Source organism: Rhamphochromis sp. 'chilingali', assembly GCF_963969265.1.
Source record: "Rhamphochromis sp. 'chilingali' genome assembly, chromosome: 11".
Classification (NCBI taxonomy): domain Eukaryota; kingdom Metazoa; phylum Chordata; class Actinopteri; order Cichliformes; family Cichlidae; genus Rhamphochromis; species Rhamphochromis sp. 'chilingali'.
Window position 1 is genome coordinate 28,109,399 of NC_137938.1, and position 23,164 is coordinate 28,132,562.

Genomic DNA, 23,164 nt, shown 5'->3' on the forward strand with positions numbered 1-23,164 from the left:
AGAAGGAAATTGCTCATGAATGAGAGATAATGCTGCAGCTCTATTCAAAGACAGATGTGCTTATTTAAACAAGCATATAAGTGCTGGTTTTGGAAATACAAAAAAACACTTTAATTCTAGTGTTAAGCAACAACTTTGCTTACTTAAAAGTAGCAAAAAAATCCACCACAATGAACTGACAGTTTAGTCAAATATGCCGCTGTTTAGTGTAGCTGTTATGCAGACTCTTAGCAAGAAATCCAAACTGCAATCTCTGCAATAAACTCTGCAGTCATCAGAGTTTATTTGATGGGGTCGGCACCAAGCCACTGTTAAGATGCTATTGGTAGATAACCAGTGGCTCCACTAGATCTGTTGTCATTTTTGCACTCTCCGTCTTTCATTAGAGGAAATCTTGGGCCACCCACATTCTCAGTACATTAGAGGAGCATCTGAATATAAAGGTACACAGAGACACTTTCTTCTGCTGAGTTTCTTTCAACAACATGGTTGAGAAAGATGTGGCAGGGCAGAGAGACGTAGATATGGTCTGGTGCGAGGTCACCTGAGACTGCTCTTCTGTGGAAGCATGGGTCAGACTTGACAACAGAGTACAGGGTGCAGGACCAGACACTGGAAGGCTAACCTGTTATTGCCTCTGAGCATTTAAACACCGCCTGGTGTGGAGTGGGAGGCGACAGAAGGCTCAAGTTAAAGCCAACATCATAAACATAAAGGAAGAAAATGAGTACCTGCAACAGCAAATGTCACCATGGCCTTTGTAATTTGTCCATTCTTGGCAGCTTTTAATGACCAGTGTGGGAAATGACTTAATGTCTTTTAATATTAGCCTTCAGTCTGTTGTGTTGTGCACACAGCAGTATTAGGGAAAAGCTACAAGTGAATATCAGCTGGCTTGAAAGAACTGTATCTCAAACCTTCTGGAGTCCTTCATTAAAAGGATCTGACACAATGATTTATGTGTGTACAAAAGATAAACAAAAGCCCAGCACATACTGCACTTAATTTAGCTATACTTAAAACATAAATTTTTCACAGTCTGACAGTCACTTGGCCCAACTGAGAGTTGAGGACGTGTTAGCTAGAGGGCCTCCATGTGTGCATGGATCACAAAACTCCGTGAAGAAGAACCCAGCTGAAAATGCAATTGTCACACGTCACCGCTCCGTTTCCAGAAGCCAATCTCAATCCGAGTGTTCCACAATACTCCACCAACACCAAACAATAACATTACAATTACTTTAAATCATACAGTGCTGTCCCAACCACCATGAGGGAAAGCTTGGAAGTGAACTGAATCTGAATGTATTTTTGTACCACTGTGTGCAGATGGTCAAAAGGCTACATTTTTGGCCTACATTTGTCTTCCTTTGAAGAAAAAAAAAATGCTGCCATACATTAGTGCCTCACATCTGGTTTGCATTGGAGGAACTATGCAGTTAACTCCTGTGTGCCAGTGGAGGTTTTGGAGAATCAATGCCTTGAGAATGCAGGAAAAGCGGCGTTTTTACTTTTTTTTATTTCTCTGTGCTGGTATTTAGATGGCATGGGGAAAACTAGAATGGGAGCGAGGACAAAGACAAAAAAAATGTAAAAGCTGGCAAGAAAGGTAAAAAAAAACTAAAACTTGACAGTCTGCTCTGTAGTTAATCTTTGAATATATTTAAAGGTGGAAAACAGTGTGGAGTGAGGAGAGGAAAGTAAGGAATTCAGAAACAATGGCGCTGAAAAGAATGTGTGATAAACAGCCAATTCACAACAAACGATTCAAAAAGTTGATTCCTGCAGAAAACAAAGGCAAACAACAAAGGGAAGCCAATAAAGGTGCTGAAAGATCTCAAGACAAAAATTCAGTTTTCTCAAAGTCTTACTCCTGCTTTGAATAGTTAAAATGAACAGAGTTGTTCTAAGCCTTCTATATAGCTTTCAGAGAGGATTTACCACGACCGTGTCTCTCTTTAAAGAAACACAGAGTTTAAAACCAAGAACCTGTTTCTCCAAAGTTTCCCATGGCAGATTTGTGCACAAGCATGGAAAGTCACTGTACTGCTATCTTCACATCCTCCCCGTCATCCCCAACCCTATGATCCACAGGATAGGGAATCCCTTTGAAATCTGAATCCTTCACAGTTTAGTGGAGAACCTTTTCAGTCACCTGCTTTGTAATGCTGTGCATAACATTTGAATAAATGTATTCCCATTTTTAACAGCCCTTCTTTACTCATGTATTCAGTGTGGCCACCCTAGTCTCCATTCAGATCTAAGGACAGAAGTATGCTTAGTGAGGTCAGGGTACTTCCACTTCCAAGCTGGGTGATTCATTTACTGGTTTGCAAGCCCCAGGAGAGGATGTTTTCACGAGACCATGCTCCAGAGGGGGAGGGGGGAGCCCTTTTGATACAATATCTTCAATGGCAAAACAAACGATATATATTTTTGTCTGTCTCTTTGTGCCTTTGTTTCATGAACAGTCAGATTCAGTAATGACCTGCTAACTAAACCAATTGCACAACATTTCTGAACTTTTCCCCATTAATCCCTTCATAAAGTTAAGAGTATCATACTCCATGCATGGGTTTTTGTGAGTTTTAACCTTAATAAATTGCACAAAGTCCTTTCCCCCCCTTGTTTTACACAGGTCCTACTTTGTATTTGAGGCAGGCACTTTTGACCTGTGTGCTGGTGTAGTTCTTCTTCCCACCAGCAAGAGTCGCTACAGTTCTTTCATGCCAAGATTTGTTTGTTATTAGCTGTAGAGTTAGTAATGCAGCACACTTTGAGAAAAGACTGACTCAGCATGTTGTTCAGATAAACATCTGCATCCATCCTCTTCGTTGTTTTACAGAAAGCATCGCTTGTGAGTATTTAAGTTGAACAAGAGTTAATGCAACTATATTGGCTATTATTTATGCACTTTTATGGTTAAAGGTGTACTGTATTCAGATTTACTTTCTTTCCAATGTTAGCTAGTTTAGCCAACTGATTTGCATTATTGTGTGAATATATAGGCTGAATATTGCTTATTTCTTCTGTTTGTAGTTTCACTCCGTTGATAATTGAAGGCAGCGTCAATAAAAGGGACGATACACCTTTCAGTTGTCGAGGAGTTTATCTATCTGTATAACTGTATCCAGTGTATCAGTGAGGGCAGAATAGTGAAAAAGCGTCCTTCTACAAGACAACCTTTGGATGTTACGTCAACTCAGCTACATCAACCATGTCTGAAGCAAGACAAGATAAAGCATCATCTGTCCGTTCAGAGAAATCATATGGGTCAAAAGGTACAAGTAGGTCATCTGCCAGTATGGCCGCCCTAAACGCTCGAGCCAAAGCTGAAGCAGCACGCAAAAGAGCTGAATACGCTAAAAAGGAAATCGAAATGCAAGTTAAGAAAGCAGAGCTTAAAGTAGAGGAAACACGTCTAGAGGCCACATTACAAGCCCTCCAACAAGAACGTGACGCGGAAGTGGCACACGCCGAAGCAATAGTTTTTGAAACAGCAGTCAATGATCTTGAAGAAGAACACGTGAGTGTACCTCAAAGGGTTGACACTTTGGAACGCACCTTTAACTATGTGAAAGACCAGCTCATCATCAAAGACAGCACAAGCCCAATTGGCCATACCGAGTATAATTCAATGCCTGCACCAAATGTCACATTCCTCACGCCAAAACAAGAGCCAACCAGGTCGGACACCTTAAAGGAATATGTCCTTCAACCTCTGAGTACTGACAAAGGAGAAAACGTTTCCCAGTCTCCGAAATTAATGCAGAAAATGTCACCAGGTACTTCACCGAGATTTGAACATAAGGTGAGCATGCAACAAGGAAACATTTCTGACATAGCCAGGTTTCTTGCAAGACGCGACTTACTCACCGGTGGCCTCCGAAGGTTCAGTGACAAGGCAGGAGATTACTGGGGATGGAAATCTTCGTTTGAGAATGCAATTTGTGACTTAAACCTAACGGCCAGTGAGGAACTGGATTTGCTGATTAAATGGCTTGGCACAGAATCAGTGCAATATGCATATCGTTTAAGAGCTGTGCATATTAACAATCCCTCTGAAGGACTTGCTAAGGTGTGGGAAAGATTAAATGAGTGCTACGGCTCCCCCGAAGCTATAGAGAACGCACTGCTCGACAGATTGGACCGTTTCCCAAAAATCTCATACAAAGATCCACAACTGTTGAGAGAACTACAGGACCTGCTCCTAGAAATAGATGCCGCAAAGAGTGAAGGTTACATTCCAGGTCTACTCTACCTCGATACAGCGAGAGGCATTAATCCAGTGGTGGAAAAACTCCCCTATGCTATGCAAGAAAAATGGATGAACTATGGTTCTAAATACAAAGAGGACCATTGCGTGTCATTTCCACCATTCTCTGCATTTGTGGCCTTCATCAGTAGAGAAGCAAAAATGCGCAACGACCCCAGCTTTAGGCAGTCTGTGCCGCCTCCTCCTGCCCTTTCAAAGACGAATAAACTTTACGAAAAACACGCTAAAAGAGAACCTATCTCAGTTATCAGAACCGAAGTTGTCAGTACGGAGCCGAAATCAACTCCTACAAACATTGAGGACCCAAATAAGGAATGTCCTATCCACAAAAGACCTCATGCTCTCAAAAAATGCAGAGCATTCAGGGAAATGCCACTGGAGGAGCGAAAGGCCTATCTCAAGAAAAACATGATATGCTTCAGATGCTGTGCTTCTACAAACCACCAGGCAAAGACATGTAAGTCAGAAATACATTGTACAGAATGTGATTCAAAATTACACATTACAGCTCTTCATCCGGGACTGGCATCAACGACTACTGCGACAGCTACTATTGCAGAGCCGGTAACAGTTGACGGCGGGGAGCGCAATGCAGCACGGCCCACAGCTATCTCGACATGCACACAAGTATGTGGAAGTGAATTTGAAAGTCACTCATGTGCCAAGATCTGCCTTGTGTTCATTTACCCAAAGAACTCACCTGAAAAGAAACTTAAGGCCTATGCCATCCTAGACGACCAAAGCAACAGGTCACTCGCAAAATCATCGGTTTTTGACACATTTGGCATCACAAGAAACTCATTTCCATATAAATTGAGAACCTGTGCTGGATTGGAGGAAGTGACAGGGAGGAGAGCTTTTAACTTCATTGTGGAATCGGCAGATTGCACGTCACGTCTTGAGCTCCAGACACTTATCGAGTGTGATATGCTACCCGACAATCGCAGTGAGATTCCCACAGCTGAAGCTGCTCGAAACCACACCCACCTTCAGGAAATCGCAACCGAAATCCCGGCTCTCGACCAGAGTGCTCAGATCCTGCTGCTCATTGGAAGGGACGTTATTCAAGCACACAAAGTTCTCGACCAGCGCAATGGACCTCCAAATGCGCCATTTGCACAGAAGCTAGCTCTTGGATGGGTGATCATTGGCAACGTTTGCCTGGGTGGAGCTCACAAACCCGTGCGTGCTAACATTTTCAAAACGAACATCTTAGACAATGGTCGTCCAAGTCACTTCCTTCCATGCAAAAATGCCATTCAGGTAAAGGAAAGTTTCAACTCGCAAGGCTACAACAAGGTCAACACCCCAATGCGAAGAAAGCACTCTTCGATTGGAGAAACAGTTTTCAAACAAACAAGTTTGGACGAGAGCCTCGGCTACTCACAGGAGGAAAGGGCCTTTTTACAGATAATGGATAAGGAAGTCTACCAGGACAGTGCTAACAGTTGGGTCGCGCCACTACCTTTTCGTTCACCCAGGCCACGGCTGCCGAACAATAAGCGGCAGGCTATGCAACGCCTTACATCAGTACGCCACATGCTGAACAAACGCCCTCAGGTAAAAGGTCAGTTTACAGACTTTATGCAAACTTTGTTTGACAATGGCCACGCTGAGATAGCGCCACCACTCACTAAAGAAGAAGAGTGCTGGTACCTCCCCTTCGGCGTGTACCACCCGCGCAAACCGGAACAAATACGCATTGTCTTCGACTCAAGCGCACAACACAATGGAGTATCCCTCAACGATGTTCTTCTTACTGGGCCCAACCTCAACAATAGCTTGTTGGGTGTGTTGATGCGACTCCGTGAAGAAAAGGTGGCAGTCACAGCCGATATCAAACAAATGTTCCATTGCTTCGTGGTCAGGGAGGACCACCGGAACTTTTTGAGATTCCTCTGGCACCAAAACAATGACATGGATCAACCGATCGTGGAATACAGAATGACTGTACATGTCTTTGGCAACAGCCCGTCGCCCGCGGTTGCAACTTACGGACTCAGAAGGGCATCAGAGGACCGAGACAAGCAAGACATCACTACACAACATCTGGTGGAACGACATTTTTACGTAGATGATTGTCTTGCCTCCTTCCAATCAAGTACTGATGCCATTGTTGTTATGCAAAACGCTCAAGACACTATGGCTTCATCTAATCTGAGGCTACACAAGATTGCATCCAATGACGTGGACGTAATGAAGGCATTCCACAAAAACGATCTAGCCAAAGGTCTAAAAGACCTCGACTTAGGAGCTGACATTCCACCTATGCAAAGAAGCCTTGGAATAAGCTGGGACATTGCAACAGACAAATTCACGTTTCAAGCGTCCACTGCTGAGAAGCCCTATACCCGCAGAGGGGTACTTTCAGTTGTCAACAGTCTGTTTGACCCTCTCGGGTTTGCAGCTCCGGTCAGCATCAAAGGCAGAGCTCTCCTTAGAGAACTTTCCACAGACATATGTCAATGGGATGATCCACTCCCAGAAAAGTTGCTCCAAGAGTGGAGTGCATGGAAAGAGTCCCTGAAACTTCTCGAAGAAGTCAGAATACCGAGAATGTACACCTCTATATCCTTCAATGGTGCAGAAAAAAGGGAGCTCTGTATATTCTGTGACGCGTCTACAAAAGCTATCGCTGCAGTAGCCTATGTCAAGCTAACAGACTCAGAAGGCAACAATGAACTGGGATTCATGTTTGGCAAAGCAAAACTCGCACCGCAGCAAGAAATAACAATCCCCAGGCTCGAGCTATGTGCAGCTGTTCTTGCTGTCGAGATTGCTGACATTATCACAGAGGAAATTGATGTTCCCTTCCATTCTACAAGATTTTTCACAGACAGCAGAGTGGTACTTGGATACATACAGAATGAATCCAGACGATTCTACGTCTATGTATGCAATCGCGTACAGAGGATTCGAAAATCGTCCAACCCAGAGCAGTGGAACTACGTTCCAACAGAGCTTAACCCAGCCGACATAGCTTCAAGATCAATCCCAGCTAGTGCACTCTCATCAAGCACATGGCTCAAAGGACCAGATTACCTACTGAGAGCAACTCCTGAAGTGACTAAACATACCTTTGAACTAGTCAATCCTGAATCAGATCCTGAGATCCGTCCAACAGTGACATCACTTTCAACCAATGTCGTGGCTTCTTTCCTCGAAACGAGACGATTTGCGTCTTTCTCTACTTGGGGGTCACTGTTGAGAGCAATAGCAAGGCTCATTCATATTGCAAGGTGTTACAGGAATAGCACTCCCCCAAAAGGGTGTCATGGCTGGCATATCTGCAAAAGTCTTAGTCCAGAAGATTACAGTAAGGCAAAGAGCGTTGTTCTGAGTGGTCTTCAACACGAGGTTTACCCTGACATCTTCACATGTCTTCAAGCCCAAAAAGACATTCCAAAACAGAGCCTTCTCAGAAAACTCTCTCCTTTCAAAGACAATGCAGACTGTCTCAGGGTTGGTGGTCGCCTTTCACAAGCCAGCATGGAAAGCGACGAAGCACACCCCATTATCATCCCAGGCAACCACCATTTAACTACTTTACTAATCCGACACTACCACCAACAGGTGCAGCACCAGGGGCGCCATTTCACAGAGGGAGCCATGAGATCCGCTGGCTTCTGGATTGTTGGTGGGAAACGGAGCATCAGTTCAGTCATCCACCACTGTGTAATTTGCCGCAAGCTCAGGTGGAACACAGAAACGCAAAAAATGTCAGACTTACCCATCGATCGTGTGACAGTCTGCCCCCCGTTCACTTACGTCGGAGTTGACGTCTTTGGACCGTGGACAATAAGCTCTCGGAGAACAAGAGGAGGCCTTGCTAGCAGCAAACGCTGGGCCGTCATCTTCACCTGCTTGGGCATCAGGGCCATTCATGTTGAGGTCATCGAGACGATGGAGTCGTCTAGTTTTATCAATGCTCTGAGACGATTCATCTCTATCCGAGGACCAGTAAAGCAGCTGAGGTCCGACTGTGGGACCAACTTTCTGGGAGCGTGCAAGGAGCTCGGAATAACTTCAAAACACTGCGGCAACCAGGAAATTCAAGACTTTTTATCCAAGAATGAATGCACATGGATCTTCAACCCTCCTCATAGTTCTCATATGGGAGGAAGTTGGGAGCGCATGATCGGCATCGTGAAGCGCATACTGGACTCTATGCTAACTGTCAACTCAGTTCGCCTGTTGACCCATGAGGTTCTCGTTACCCTTCTAGCAGAGGTAACCGCTATTGTAAACTCTCGACCGCTACTACCAGTCTCATCAGATCCAGATTGCCCCCTTCTTCTTACGCCTGCTACCCTCCTTACGCAGAAAACTGGATTACCACCTACACCACCCGGACACTTTGACAATAAAGATATGTTCGGACGCCAATGGAGACAAGTGCAACATCTTTCAAATGTCTTCTGGCACCGTTGGAAAACACAGTACCTGCCGACACTCCAAGAGCGAAGAAAATGGCAATCTGTGAGTCAAAACCTTCAAAAGGGAGATCTAGTTCTTCTAAAGGACAGTCGAGCTAAAAGAAACCACTGGCCCATGGGGGTGGTTGTTGAGACCTTTCCTAGCCAAGACGGACATGTCAGAAAGATTGAGGTAAAGGTCACTTCTGGATGAATATCTAAAACCTTCTTAAGACCAGTGACAGAGACTGTACTCCTGCTGCGAAATACTAATAGAGACATTGATCCTTAAAGATGGTGATGACATCCAATAGATGTCAGACGGGGAGTGTGCTGGTGTAGTTCTTCCCACCAGCAAGAGTCGCTACAGTTCTTTCATGCCAAGATTTGTTTGTTATTAGCTGTAGAGTTAGTAATGCAGCACACTTTGAGAAAAGACTGACTCAGCATGTTGTTCAGATAAACATCTGCATCCATCCTCTTCGTTGTTTTACAGAAAGCATCGCTTGTGAGTATTTAAGTTGAACAAGAGTTAATGCAACTATATTGGCTATTATTTATGCACTTTTATGGTTAAAGGTGTACTGTATTCAGATTTACTTTCTTTCCAATGTTAGCTAGTTTAGCCAACTGATTTGCATTATCGTGTGAATATATAGGCTGAATATTGCTTATTTCTTCTGTTTGTAGTTTCACTCCGTTGATAATTGAAGGCAGCGTCAATAAAAGGGACGATACACCTGTCAGTTGTCGAGGAGTTTATCTATTTGCATAACTGTATCCAGTGTATCAGTGAGGGCAGAATAACCTGTTTAAGGCATTTTGGGAAATTAAATCTAATTACACAGTGGTTTGGAAATGCTTTGACTTTGTTTTCCATGCTTTGTGATATAATAAAAATAACTTGTGATGGAGTCATGGACATTTCTCCTTTTCTTTTCTATTTGCTATGGCTATGTCTTTATTGTTGTACTTAAATCTGTGTTATACAACTTTTGACCTTGTTAGGAATGGCTGTTTTCACTCTGAGTGAAAACAAGAGGAGCAGTCATTTTTAAAGTTCCTTTAGAGACCTGTCTGAAAGGGCCACAGATTGATGCATTGTAATGTAGCACAGTGACTGAATCTGTCATTAGTTAACATACAAACACACATGCATTTGTACTTGCGTCTCTGAGAGGACACTGCCCAGTCAAACTGTTATGTCATTCTAACATCAAACCTAAAATCAAGTCTTACAGTTTTTCTCGATTGTTAAGACTCATTCCTGGGAAGCTACTCTCCTTTTCCCCAAACTGTGAACACAAAACCCAATTTTCAAGCTACATTCACAAAACCTCTGACTCTTCTTCAAAACCAAACTTTCACCCCAAAACAGTTCAATCTGTGCTCAAAACTGAACTATGCCATCAAATCATGCCTCAAGTCAATCTAAATTAAATACTCTACTGAGTAGTCACTAAACACTACATAGAAAAAAGGAAAACACAATGCTCAGGACATGAAGTGGTAGAAATAAATGTTTATTTAGGCTAAATGCATGTTGCAAACCAAAATACCTGGGCATTTCTAGAAATCCTGTGCATTTACATGTAGCACTTGTACGTAGAAATAAAGCACACAAATATTAAAAATGAAGTACAAAGAAAAGAAGTGCATTACTCCGCCACAGCATCATTTCTCCGTACTGGGTCAGGCCACAGGACTTCATCTACATCACAGGCCACATTTACTCTGGCCAGGCAATGGGGGGGAAAACCCCTGGCATGCCGTATCCAGGCTTGACATGCCTCCACACCCATGTCACCACAGGCCAGTTCCATGGCTTGCAGGAGATTTATCCTGGTGTAAGGTTGGCGTTCATATACCCTCCACCGCCATGAGGAGAAGAATTCTTCAATGGGGTTCAGGAAAGGGGAGTATGGTGGAATCTACTGATTTTTGGTTGTACCCTTAGTCCGACCTCCTTCATTGTCATACCATGGACAAGGACATGATCAATCACAGTAGCTCTGATTTCATCTGAAATTACCGTACTGTTCTTTGTCCTCGCTGACCACCTCGACCACCTTGACCTGCTCAACCTCCTCTCACACAAACTCCTTTTTTTGGATGTCTATCCATTGTAGTGCCTCACAAACCAGTGCTCTGGCTTATATGTACCCTCACATCATTAGCCACAAGTGTGATAAATTTTGAATTGTTGTGTTCAACCAGTGACACTTGAGCTTTACTTGTGTTTGACTTTTGTCACCTGTGCTCACCATTATGCAACACAGGTGCATCACAATGACAATGTGTTGACAAGATGTGTCTAAACAGGTAAAAAATGCTTATGGTTTTGCCAAAAGAGTGATTGATTCAATAAGTGGGTTCAGGCAACTGACACTTTGTAGTAACAAAGTTTGTAAAAACAACTGTAATGTTTGGGGGTAACTCACACACATGCACAAATCCACTTAATCCTGCCTATAATGTGAGTCACCAATGTTTCACATACCTGCTAACACAATTAATTAACTATGCACTTGTATTTTATGTCTAAACTTAAAGTATACTGGATAAGCATGGCCACAGAGGTGGGAAACTTAAACATGTTCAGACCTCTGCTCCTTAGACACTGATTTTGTGGCTATTAGTCACAGGGGGGCACTGAAATTTATAGGCAGTTTCCCAGACGAGGATTAAGCCTAGTCCCAGACTAAAAAAAACAACGCAAAACAGAGCAAAAAGCAAATAAATCCATGAACATCTCCATTGATAAAAGTTTGTAGTCTAGGACTATACTTACTTCATGGCTGGGAAACCAGCCCTGAGGCTAACTAAAGAACCAAAAGACACAAAATGGCTCCTTCAGACTCTTGGTCATTCCCAGGTGGTCTCCTAATGTTGCTTAGTCAGCATAACTAGCCAGGACATCAAGGAACCAGGCTAGAGTTTCACAGCCCGCACACTCAGCAATCTGAGCATGCCACACACAACTGTTGAGTATACACTCACAAGTGCAAGCAATTATTTTTAACTCATTTAGACTTGCGGCTCGTGGCTGCAGTGATGGCACCTGACCCTGAGGTTAATATCAAGGCAAGGGAGCTTTTTATTATTTCTCTGTTTAGACATTCATCCAAATATCCCCAGACATGAATATTCAGCATTTTGTAATAAGCAGGTGGATGTTTTCATTCACTGAGCGCCAGGGATTTTATGAGTTTTATGCATTATAAGGGGTGAGAGAAATCTACGTTCCTGACAACAGCTGCACAAACTGTCCTTCATAACCGCAGCAGACCAGAACACTCACCTCTCTCCCCCTTTGACACTGTTACCCTGAAAAGACAGGTTTATTTAAACAACAACAACAACAACAACAACAACAACAACAAAAAAGCAATTCACTGGATAAGAAAATAAGGGTAACATGCCAATTGTGAACTGGCTGGGATGATTAGCTTAGAAGTCATTTCCAGTACATGTTGCCATTCTTTCCCTTCTCAGACACATTTCCATGGCAACAAGTAAACAGTGCCCTCATTCCCTAGCACCATAAACCTCTTGGCAGTGACGTTTAGCTCTCATTTCATCCTGCTCACTTCTGCCTGAGGGCACTACCCAACGTTTTATTAGGAATGCTGGTGCAATGTGAAAACTGATGTGTTATGCCATCCTGAAAAGGCGACTCTGGACTTCCTCACTATTTCAAGAGCGAAGCCTGTAACGCAAGCGTCATGTTCCCCGGTCATAAAAAAAGAAAAAAAAAAGATGTGATGTCCACTTCCTTTACTCTGCTAATCAGTCTGAGAAACATACCCAGGTTCATTTCCTACTGGCCGATGACCGCTTTCACCCGTATGCGGTGGATAACAATGAGAAGTCCAAGACAGTATGCACACACACACTGCTTCTTCCTGTTACCCCAAACACAGACATCTCTGGGACTTCTCAGAGAGATGTTCACATACATTTTGCAAACACACAGTCACAATGAAAAACAGATGTATTATGTCTAAACACAGTGAAACAGTCCCGCGGAAGGGCAAAGTCACAGATACACCTGCAGCAAATTGTGGACGTTTTTACACACACCTAATGCAAGTGCACACAAAGCTGAGGGTAGAGTGTAGAGAGATCAAACAAAAAATAAACACTGCAACCAAAACAGGGGGCAATAAGTGGCACGAAGAGTGCAATGAGCAGCTGCATACACACACACACCGTTTGTTTAACTTTCTTTGTGGGGACTTCCTGTTGGGTGTAATTATCTCTCATATTTATGATCTCCAGCTTTTCTGCTCACATAAATGAAGCTGATAGGGTCAAGCAGTCTGATGCATTAAGGAAATGAGTTTCAAACACAGTGGGAAGATCTTGGTAACAACAATCTAAACATGATGAGTAGTTGATGAATTCACACCAGGCTGATGATCAGGCGCCCCCTTACACTCGAACCCTCACCAGCAGTTCGGAAGATGGAAGCCTTACTTAGTCAAACAATGATGTCATTGTTGGTGAGACTACCGTAGAGTGAGATTTAAAGTGCAAGGGACGATAAAAATCAGTTTCCATTCAGACTCAACTTGAGATTGTATAAATTTCCATTTATATTTCTGCATACTGATGCAAAAAAAAGAAGAAAGGACTGTGTAGGAACATATCTCCTGTGACCCACTTTTTAGGATCCGGAGATCAGCCGCCTCTTTTTCCTCTTTGTCAGTCTCCCTGTTTGCTTTAACCTTTAAATAGGTTACTCTGGGCCAAGTCATGTGACTACCTGATGTCTTGGCAGTGCATGTATGCTTTCTGGAAAAAAAACCCCAACAAAACACATGATGATTGGCTACAAAACCAGGATGTGTATATGTGAGCGGTGCACTAGTGGAGGTTAGTGACCTAGAGGTCAGACATCCCCCTCGCCTGACTGCTAGGAGAATGTCTCGGTTCTGAAATGCAGCAGGTAGGCTCTGTGGCTGCAATGAGCTCACTTCAAAAGGTGTCCATAAATCACACTGACATGCATCCACCCTTACCTCCCCACGTCCCTCAGTTGCTCTTACACCTACCGATTTCCCCTTTTCTCTGCCGCCATCGAACAAAGCTTCAGACTATATGTCTTTTGTCCCTTACTAGTTCTGATCATTTATGTTTTGAGCTCTTGCATCCACTCACAAGGCCACAATCGCACAAGTGCATTCATTTATTTGTGTAGTGACCTAGGCAAAGCCGTAGGAGTAAAAAAAAAAACATTGCAGAAAAACCAGGGAGAGGTGGAGTGATAGTAGTAGATGTAAGCGTATAGTCACCTAAAAGTGATTAGCACTAGTATCAAAAAACAGCAGTCCCTGTGATACACAATACATCCCAGTAGATTTATCTGAGATTGTTTTAAGTCCCCGAGATGAGCCGCAAGTGCAGAAATCCAAGCTTGTTTCTTGACTTTGCCGAAAGAGAGCTGCAATCCGTCAGGTCCTTATCTTAGAGTGTCACACACTGGGATCTCTTTATCATGCAGCCATGCAAAACACCATTCATCTTCCCCACCTAATTCATTATCGGTGATAAAATGCAAAGACCCAGCTGCAGTTGTTAAATGGAGAGGCGAGATGTGAAAACAGGTGCTTTGGTAAACACTGATAGCATTGCTGAATTATGTTGCTTCCAAAGAAGACCTGTCTATCTCTTTCAATCTATTAACCAGAGCTCCTACCCGACTCTTGTCTGACCTTATTCAGCTTTTGTCCTGCTTCTCTTTCCTATATAGAAGAATGATTTGGGAACTGTGCTGAACACAAAACAGACACAAGTTGAGGACTTAGCTAAAGCCACAAGGATAGCATCCTGGTTTCACAGCCTCTTCATCGATCAAGTAAAGTGTAAATGTAAGTCATGCTAAGTGTAAATTATCAGGATACATGGATCCACCTTCACTATTAGACTAGCAGTAGATAAAGGTTAAAAGCTACATGGCACAAAGTGCTGTGCAGAGACACTGAGATAATCCAATGCCTGACCTTCTCAAGAAACACGCAGTGTCTCAAATGAGCTTGATCATGCAAGTCTTCTCATACTATAGGACACTTTTTCCTTCTTTTTTCTTCAGCAATCATTAAACCTTAAACAGTTTCCACTCACCAGTGTTGAGAAAGTGTGCGATGCGATGAGGGATGGGGTTTTTTAAGGGGGGTTGAATACTTCCACAGTGAAGTCATGGCGCTTGTGTCATTGGCCCTCTGCTTTGCTTTGCTCACCGTCTGGCCTGCATTTTACCCATTGATCTAATTTCCATTGCCAACACTGGATGTGGTTCTGTTTGAAGCTGAATGTTTAGGTCCATTAAAGTACTGACAGAATTGCAAACGTATGGTGGACCTTAGGACAAGTAGGAAAACAACTTAGTGTTTTTTGCCAGGCTTCTGAAAAGACTGGAGAATATAGTATGAATATGGAAGACTGTCTCGTTCTGAGGGGCGTTTAGCAGGATGGAAGAAGGCGAGACCTTAACGTTACCTTCTAGCATCTTTACTTTACTATATAAAGATGCCTTGAGACAATTGTTGTGGTGTAATGGCTTTATATAAATAAAACCAAATTATTTCTTGTGCATCATATGTGAGCAAAGCGTCAGAAAAGCTTATATCCATTTATGTAGAATCTTTATGTTCAAATGTGTTGCTGGTAGTTATTATCAAATATAATTTTAAACACACAGTAGAATATCTCACCTTCAAAATCTGACTTGCCTATATTCTATTTTCAGTTAAATATGGGGTTTAAATGATTTGCAAATTATTGCACATCAGCATCCTAACTTTTAAAAAACTTTTTTTAAAACCCGGATGTTGCATTGTGTTGGAGAAATGTCATATTTGTACTGTGCTGCCACTAATGCGGTCAAAAACCATCTCTGTAGGTGGTTTGACTCGCTGCCCAGGCCATACACAATACATCAAGCTGCTAGTTGTAATGGGGGGTCTGTATCTGTCACATAATTTCTACAACATCACAAAGACAGCTTTATTTCTACGCATAAGGGCAGAAAACTACACAGTGACTCTTATAATGCTCGGATAAGACAACATAGACACTATACGGTTAGCTGCAAGAAGGGAACAAAAAGAAGACATTTCCAAAGACACAAAAATACACTTCATTGAGGCTGCAACAATGAGGTCCAGACATTTATAATTTTTCCCCATCAAATGAAACTGAATTGCTGCAAAAGCACTCCAAGGTACTATTTTTCAAATTCATTTAGCCATATGTGTATTGATGTACCACATGTTCTGCAAAAAGGCCTATTTTGTGTGCCCTTTTATGTTTTTCCAGCTGTGGCAGAGACATAGTCATCATATGACGACATCTTGGCTTTAGATTTTTTTTTAATATAATTTTTTGAACTGTGCAGACAACTATATCCAAGAATAATTGCATCACAGCCCAACATATATCCGATAAGTAATAATAAACAAATAATCAAAAATTATATATGAAATGCATGTAAACTTACGCAATATTTAAGTTTAAGTGTCTGAAATTGTCTGTAAATTTTCAGCAAATATATAGTTACCCTTCATATTCAAAAACAGTGAAAGGCTCCATGCTCAGTGTTGCATGCGTGGACTTTCTGTCCTTGGTAAAAAGGTTTGGAATTGCTACAGAGCCAATGATGGTTTTCAATGCCAGGTGATTACGCTAAAACAAAAGTAAAACAACGCCTACATAATTCTGGGGTGCTGGAAAAGTTTGAATCATTAGGAGCTGTGCTGAAAGTACTAAAAACATCCTGAGCTGAATGTGATTGGCTGGTTGTGAACACACTTTCAAACACGGCAGTATTTCATTGTTAAGATTACACTGCATCACTTTTAAGGAGTTTCATAGTGGAGAGATGATGCCAGACGCATCGCTGGATGCACAATGTGTTCTTTTGCTTGTTTGCATTTTTGAAATAAAAGTAAATAGTTGTTGAAATTATTGCAAATTAATAGAAATTTCTCTAAGACAGAGAGGTGGTGCACAGAGTGTACTATAAACAGTAGGGATGTACATTTGCCTTTGATTACACCTTTCTGTAACAGTCCTTTGATAAATGCGTGCGCTCACCTCTCCTAGCCATCTCACCCTTTCATTCTCGCTTTTCACTTCAACCAAAGAAGCCACAAAATCCCTTCCCAGTTCTCTGTTAGTCGTTTTAGTCGTACATCACCGTCGTCTTCTCACAGAGAAGCTAACGTCCTTTTATAGCCAGACAACGGCCACTTTCTGCCATTTATGGCTCCTCCAAGGCACTGAATGAGGGCCAGTCAGTATCCAGTAAAGGTGAGAGAAGACAGGGAAGCAAGGGAGGCCAAAAAATATCCTGCCCTCTTCGAACACCTATTCTATGTAACTTTGACAGGTTTACAATTAGTGCCAAATGCTACCCAAGCAGTAATGAACGCGTTCTCCTCTGTGTATTTTGAAAAGGGCACAACTGTCATATACAGCACAATTTATTGACTGACATAAATCCACACCTCTGTGTATGCAGCGAGTCTGGCTTGTCTCAGCTTGTTTTCTCTGTAGAGACTATTGTCTCTGCCACAGACCCGTAAAGATTATAGTGAGATGGTAGAAAAGTATGCATGTGTGCCTGCGATACGTGCGCGCAAAAGGCAAAAAAGAACTACGAAGATGGAGCAAGATATTCTGGCTAAAGAATCACATTCTTCATCATTTGCTAGTTTCATCATGCAGAGCAGGCATTTTTACAGTGTTTATGTTAAGCAAGGGGGAACGTGCTCTCTTACAGCTTCACTCCAAATAAACAGAGTTGTATTTATCAGAGACAAGATAATTCACTTCTGAACATGTACCAGCTTTTCACACAGGACATCGTGTAAACTCCCTGGGGTTCATTCCTTGGAGACAGTTGTGCAACACAGCAAACATTTGTGAGCAGTCAAATAAAAATGTGCACATGCTAAACAGCTTGCTTCACACCCAAACTCGATTGACGGCACTTCCTCTGTTGTGATGTCACAGTCTGGGCTCATTCTGTGCAGATGTGAGAGCCGACCCTATAAAGTATTTGGGAAGCAATCAACACCAGCGCAGTTGGCATTGCGGCAAACTGAAGTTACAGCCAAATAAAGACACAACTACTGCAGCATGGGGTAAAGGTGAGATACAGTAGTGCTGTGGTGGAACAAACAGTGCAGGTATACAGAGCCAAGCTTTAATTACCTTTCCAAGACATCTGTTATGAGAACAGAGGTCTGCTAGTATGTTGTTTAGAAGAAATTCTTTGCTAACAGCCCATTCTTTCTGGGGGTTGCAGTGTTTTGAAAGGTGGCATTTTAAGCTGCAGGCACTGTTGCTGTGTTTGTTGCCTGCTGTGCATCACTGCGTGGTTAAGGACTGTTTGCCACATGCTCTCAAATTATTACCTAATTAAGCCAATGTACAAGACCATCCAATGGAAAGGATGATACAGTTGATGATTGCTGTTAGATTAATGTACATGTAGTAACCTACAAAGCATTTTAGCAGGTAGGATCAGGATCAGGGATCTATAAGTAACAGACACACCAACTTGAGAGTCATCTACTTGTGACAGAAGTCATGATCATTTCAACTCAGTGAGTCCCTCATTATATTATCCAGAAGAATCTCTCTCTGTTATTCCACATGCAAAAAGTGTGGTGTTACAATCTGAAGTGTAAGCACTGGTTCTTTATTTTTTCATCTTCCCTAGCAGACATATGAGGATGGAATAACATCTTATTACCTTGGATCTTCAAGAAATTCTCCTCACTCAACATTCCTCTCCTCAAGTACTTCCATTAACCATAGGTTATCCTATGATTTAGCCACAGCCCAACATAACCATTAGTTATATGAATTTATAACACACATCTTATTACCAGTTATATAAAAGCCCTGCAATTTGTCCACAGACTTTGAATTTGAGCTTTCTTCTGAGTCCTCCCTTCTGCCTTTTCTTGATGGGACTTGCAACTATTCTTCCTCTTTGTCAAAATCTACTACTTTCCCAGGACAGCATCATTTATGGGTGCCAACTTTTTAAGCAACCAATTACATTATGCAATTCAAAGATCTTCACACCTTTTGGCAAAGTTTCAGTCAACACATAGCGGACTTGAATGAGTTCCAAGAAACTAACGAAAGTTTTTTTCTGGGATCCTGCTCTCAGGAACAAGTCAGGTTACACAGATGATGGAAGGCTTTGTAACGGCCGTAGGTTTTACATGACATTCCTTTTATCAGGTCCCGTACATCTGTTGGCACATGACCCTACTCTCTTCCCTTTAGGTGAGGGCGCAGAGAAAGAGTCATGAGTGACTAACACATTTCTTCAGCGCACAACTGAATGTGATGACGAAGCATTGAATCGACAGGATTTCTGCACCCAAACAACATCTGTTTCATGTGAGAGGCTGCAAAGGAAACACTGATAAGCTATGAATGATTTCCATAAATTCAATGTGTAATAAATTTATAGGACACGTGTGGAAAACTTGAATGGATAAGGTGAAAGGCGGAGTGATGTACTCTTTCATGCCATATAATTAGCTTGTATTAAACTCGCAGGTGTGTAGTTATAAGTTACCTATTATTCCATCCTCACAATTTGGTATTTCTTCTGAAAACAGTATTTCCTTTAAGGATAGCAGGTACTGTATTGTAAGTGCTAGGTACAGACCCGTAATTACACTCCTAAAGGAGCATAATTACCCCATTAGCGCAGAGTCAGTTACCTTTAACACGCCTTTGCAGTCTATATGAAGTTTGAGTTCTCCTTACATAAAATCTCATATGGACTGAACACTGTGGCAGTGAGAAATAAGAGCAGTTACACGTGTTAGGCAAAATGAATGAATTGTGAGGTGGTGGTGGGGCGAGGGGGGCACTACCTCCCACAGGGGCCCTGGCTCAAGGGATCATGTTTCAGACGTTTACCAACAAAGCGTCCATGGAGGAAGTCTTGCGACCCTCACAATAACAGCACAGCACCTGGGCCTTCCCCACACAGGAAACCTGAGGTCATTTCCCCCCTTTCACGGAATGCAGACACACTCATGCTGCCAGCCACGCGCCCCCATATCCTAATGAAGAGGGAAGTGAGTAATGGTGGAGGAGACACATTCAAGAAAAAAAAGAAAAAAATATATATATATATGTATGTATATGAAGCAGAAAGGACTACATTTTGCCTTATATGGTCTCACATGTAACACAGACATTACAATTCTGGAAACAAGTTATGCAGTCTCATATCTGTACTAGGATAATCAAATTTTCAGATTTTTAACTGAAAAGAAAAACAAGACACAACAAGGACCAAAGCGTGGGGGCATGCAAGTGAGGGTTAGGAAGACACCGCTATCTTTTTAAAAGACACACACGCCTTAACTTTGAAAGAAGCTGAAGCAGTAATCAAAATAAAACTCTGACACATACCACCGAGGGACAGGAAAAATACAATGCGAAATGTCAGGGGAGAACCACTTCTTTACAAATCTATATTCTGCTCTCAAACCACCTGCAAGCACTTGACCACCAGTTCCTCCATCATTATCCTTGGCCTTATTTCAAATGGTGCCAACACATAAAACTAGCTACAGCCAATTCAAGTCATTTAGCTGCAGTCCCACTACAGTTTAGAGCTGGCCATGGTCCAACCACCATGCAGGGAGAAACCTTTAGAAAACACTGAGACCTCTGAAGAATGTGACCATGGTCAATGAAACAGAGAGGGAGAGAGGAAGAGGGAAAAAAGCAAACAAATACATTATACAGCCCGTGGGCTCTGTCAAGGCAAGCTCCCCAGATGCTAAATGGGACAGAATGACTGTCTTTTGGTTGCTAGGGTATTACTTCTGCTTGTCACTGTGGCAAAGCATTTGTGTAAAAATAATAAACATAACCTGTCAATGGTGAAAGCACAACGAGAGTTCAAAAAGAGCACATCCCTTCAATTCTGTAGTGACACAAAGAAAACAAGGGTGCTGGATCTAATGTTGATTTAAACAGTTGTTGTCTTTGCATTAAAACACACCTTATTTAATAATTCATTTAGCATTTTTCTGCATTAAATGGGGACTCAAAGCACTTTCTACTACAAGCCTTCATCACGTTACTTTATGTATAAGCACCTTGCCTAACCATCATGAGCAACACTCACACACCAATGAATGCACTGAGGTAAACTCAGGGCTCAAAAACTTGCCCAAGGATACTTCAGCATACAGATTACAGTAGTCAGGGATTGAACCAGTGACCTTCTAATTAGTAGAGGACTGCCTCTGGCTCCTAGGCCTCAGCTGCTCCACAAAGACATATGTTTTTAAGGAACCACTGGGTTTCAGGAGTCAAGCCCTTACTTTAAATCTAATAATAATTTAATTTTAACAATGGATCAAGAGACTATGCATAAGCATTCGCTCATCACAAAGACATCACCCAGATCCACAGGTTCCTTCATTTGCAAAGAGTATCAGCATTTTTGCCTCATTATTTTCTCATTTCTCGTGTCCTCATCCTAACTTTATTGTGCTCACTGCGTATCTCTGCTCTCATTAAACCCTATTCCCAGCTAAAGCTGGAAAGTGTGACTGTAAACTACATGCTGAGTTCCAGACAGACAAAGCTAACAAACAGGAACTAGTTGAGAGAACAAAACTAAGAAAGGAAAGTCAATATCACAGCTATGCTCACTGTTTGGCCAGCTTCAGAGCTCTAAACAAAAGCCTGTGTTGTTCCTTATCTGCTGGATATGCAAATATGCAACTGTAAGTGCCATATCAACTTTATATGGTGACAATATCGTATGTCAGTGCTGCATAACAGTTTCTGTGTTTCTGAGATCCCTAGTGATTCAAAGCATGGTTAGAATTTAACTTGACCAAATCTTTGTATGTTAATGATCTGTTACAGGCACTGCAATGTAATAAAAACCCTCCTAACACAATGGAAAAACTGAATTTGCATCTTCAGTCTGTAACTTGGCATCACATGTAGTGTCAGCACAACAGCAGTCGTTATGTCCCTGAAAGCCCTTCCAACTATACCCGAGAAAAAACACAATACTTTGTGTCTGTAATCTGCTTACGCTGTAGAAATAAAAATAAACACCATTTCCATCTTCAATCCTTGGATTAAACTTTATCCCATTGTGAACACGTTACTCTCACCGCATGCCCACTGCACCCGCATGACACAACAGATGAAACACCAAACAATCACCACAAGGATGACACTGCTACTATGCATTATGATGTCACGATACACGCCCAACACAAACCTCAAAGCTGCAGTACAGACACACCCATCCCAGACGCACACTGCCATACCCCACTTTGTTCTGCTGGAGAAATGACAAGTTAAGCCCGAGGGACTTTGCTCCGTGAGGCCTTCACACGTTGCTCAGCCAGGAGCTTCAGTGGCACAAAAGTTCCTCCTTAATCCTTCCTCGACACAGTTCAGTGGGTCACACAAACTAACACACTCTGTTTCTCCATTGTTTGTTTTATGCCTCATTTGCATGTTTGCATATACTGTTTTACAATAATAAGGAAAAGCAAAGGAGAAAAGAAAGGAGAAAAACACATAGACAGACAGAAAAGATCCAGACCCCCTGAAATGTCTCTGGGTTTTACTTTGCAGGCTTATCCACGGGCCCTGTGTTTGACTAAGGTGTGAAGGATTAATACTTGTCATAATGTCAAGCCCAAGCCTGCTCTTTTCTTGCAATTCCCAACATGAATAGTACAGAGTAAATGTGATCTTAAGATGTTAAATTATACATGAAGCTCATACTGTGCAGCTAAGTGCAGTGCTACCAGTACAACCACATGAAAGACAACTAATAATAATCAGTATTTCAGTAAGCTGATCACTATTCAGCTGAAAATACATTTCACAAAGAGTAAACTTTTGCCACGAGACACAATCATAGGCTGTTATTTATTATCCATTTACTGAATATAAAATAGTAATGACACAACTAGTAATTACAACACTTTAAGTTCTTTAAACTCGAGATTCTTTGTGAAATGTATTTTCAGCTGAATACCTCACCAAGAATCAGTATGTATAAGTTACTTTATTTTGCCATGATCCATCTTTTGCGAAGTAATTTCCTGCTTGAAAGGTAAATTCATTGTTTAGTAAAAAGGAATACCGTGATAATAAGGAGAGGAAAAGTCTCTATCTCTCTCTATATTTTTTTTTAAAAGAAAGTTGAATCCTACCAGGGGTCTCTGAAGTCTGGAGGCACCTTTGGAACTTCAAAGTGGTAACCCGCCTCCTCCTCTGCAGGCACTCGCTCAGATCAGGACTGGGATCAGTTCGCAGATCGCTCCTCCGACGTGTCGCCCGCAACTGTGCAACTTTTTGTGTTTCCTCTGACTGTTGATAAACCTCTGCGGCAGAGAGGGATGCAGCTTGCCGGCTACTTTTGTCCTACTACTGAGGA

At 42.1% G+C, this 23,164-nt stretch overlaps 1 protein-coding gene across 1 annotated transcript in view; it reads right to left on the reverse strand.

Annotated features, from left to right (window-relative positions):
- Nucleotides 1–23,164, reverse strand: part of fhl3a (four and a half LIM domains 3a) — a 35,045-nt gene extending 11,881 nt beyond the window's left edge. Inside the window, exon 1 of the mRNA XM_080897516.1 lies at nt 22,941–23,164. The gene's annotated coding sequence lies outside the window, so the exon portion shown is untranslated. The remainder of the gene's footprint in view (nt 1–22,940) is intronic.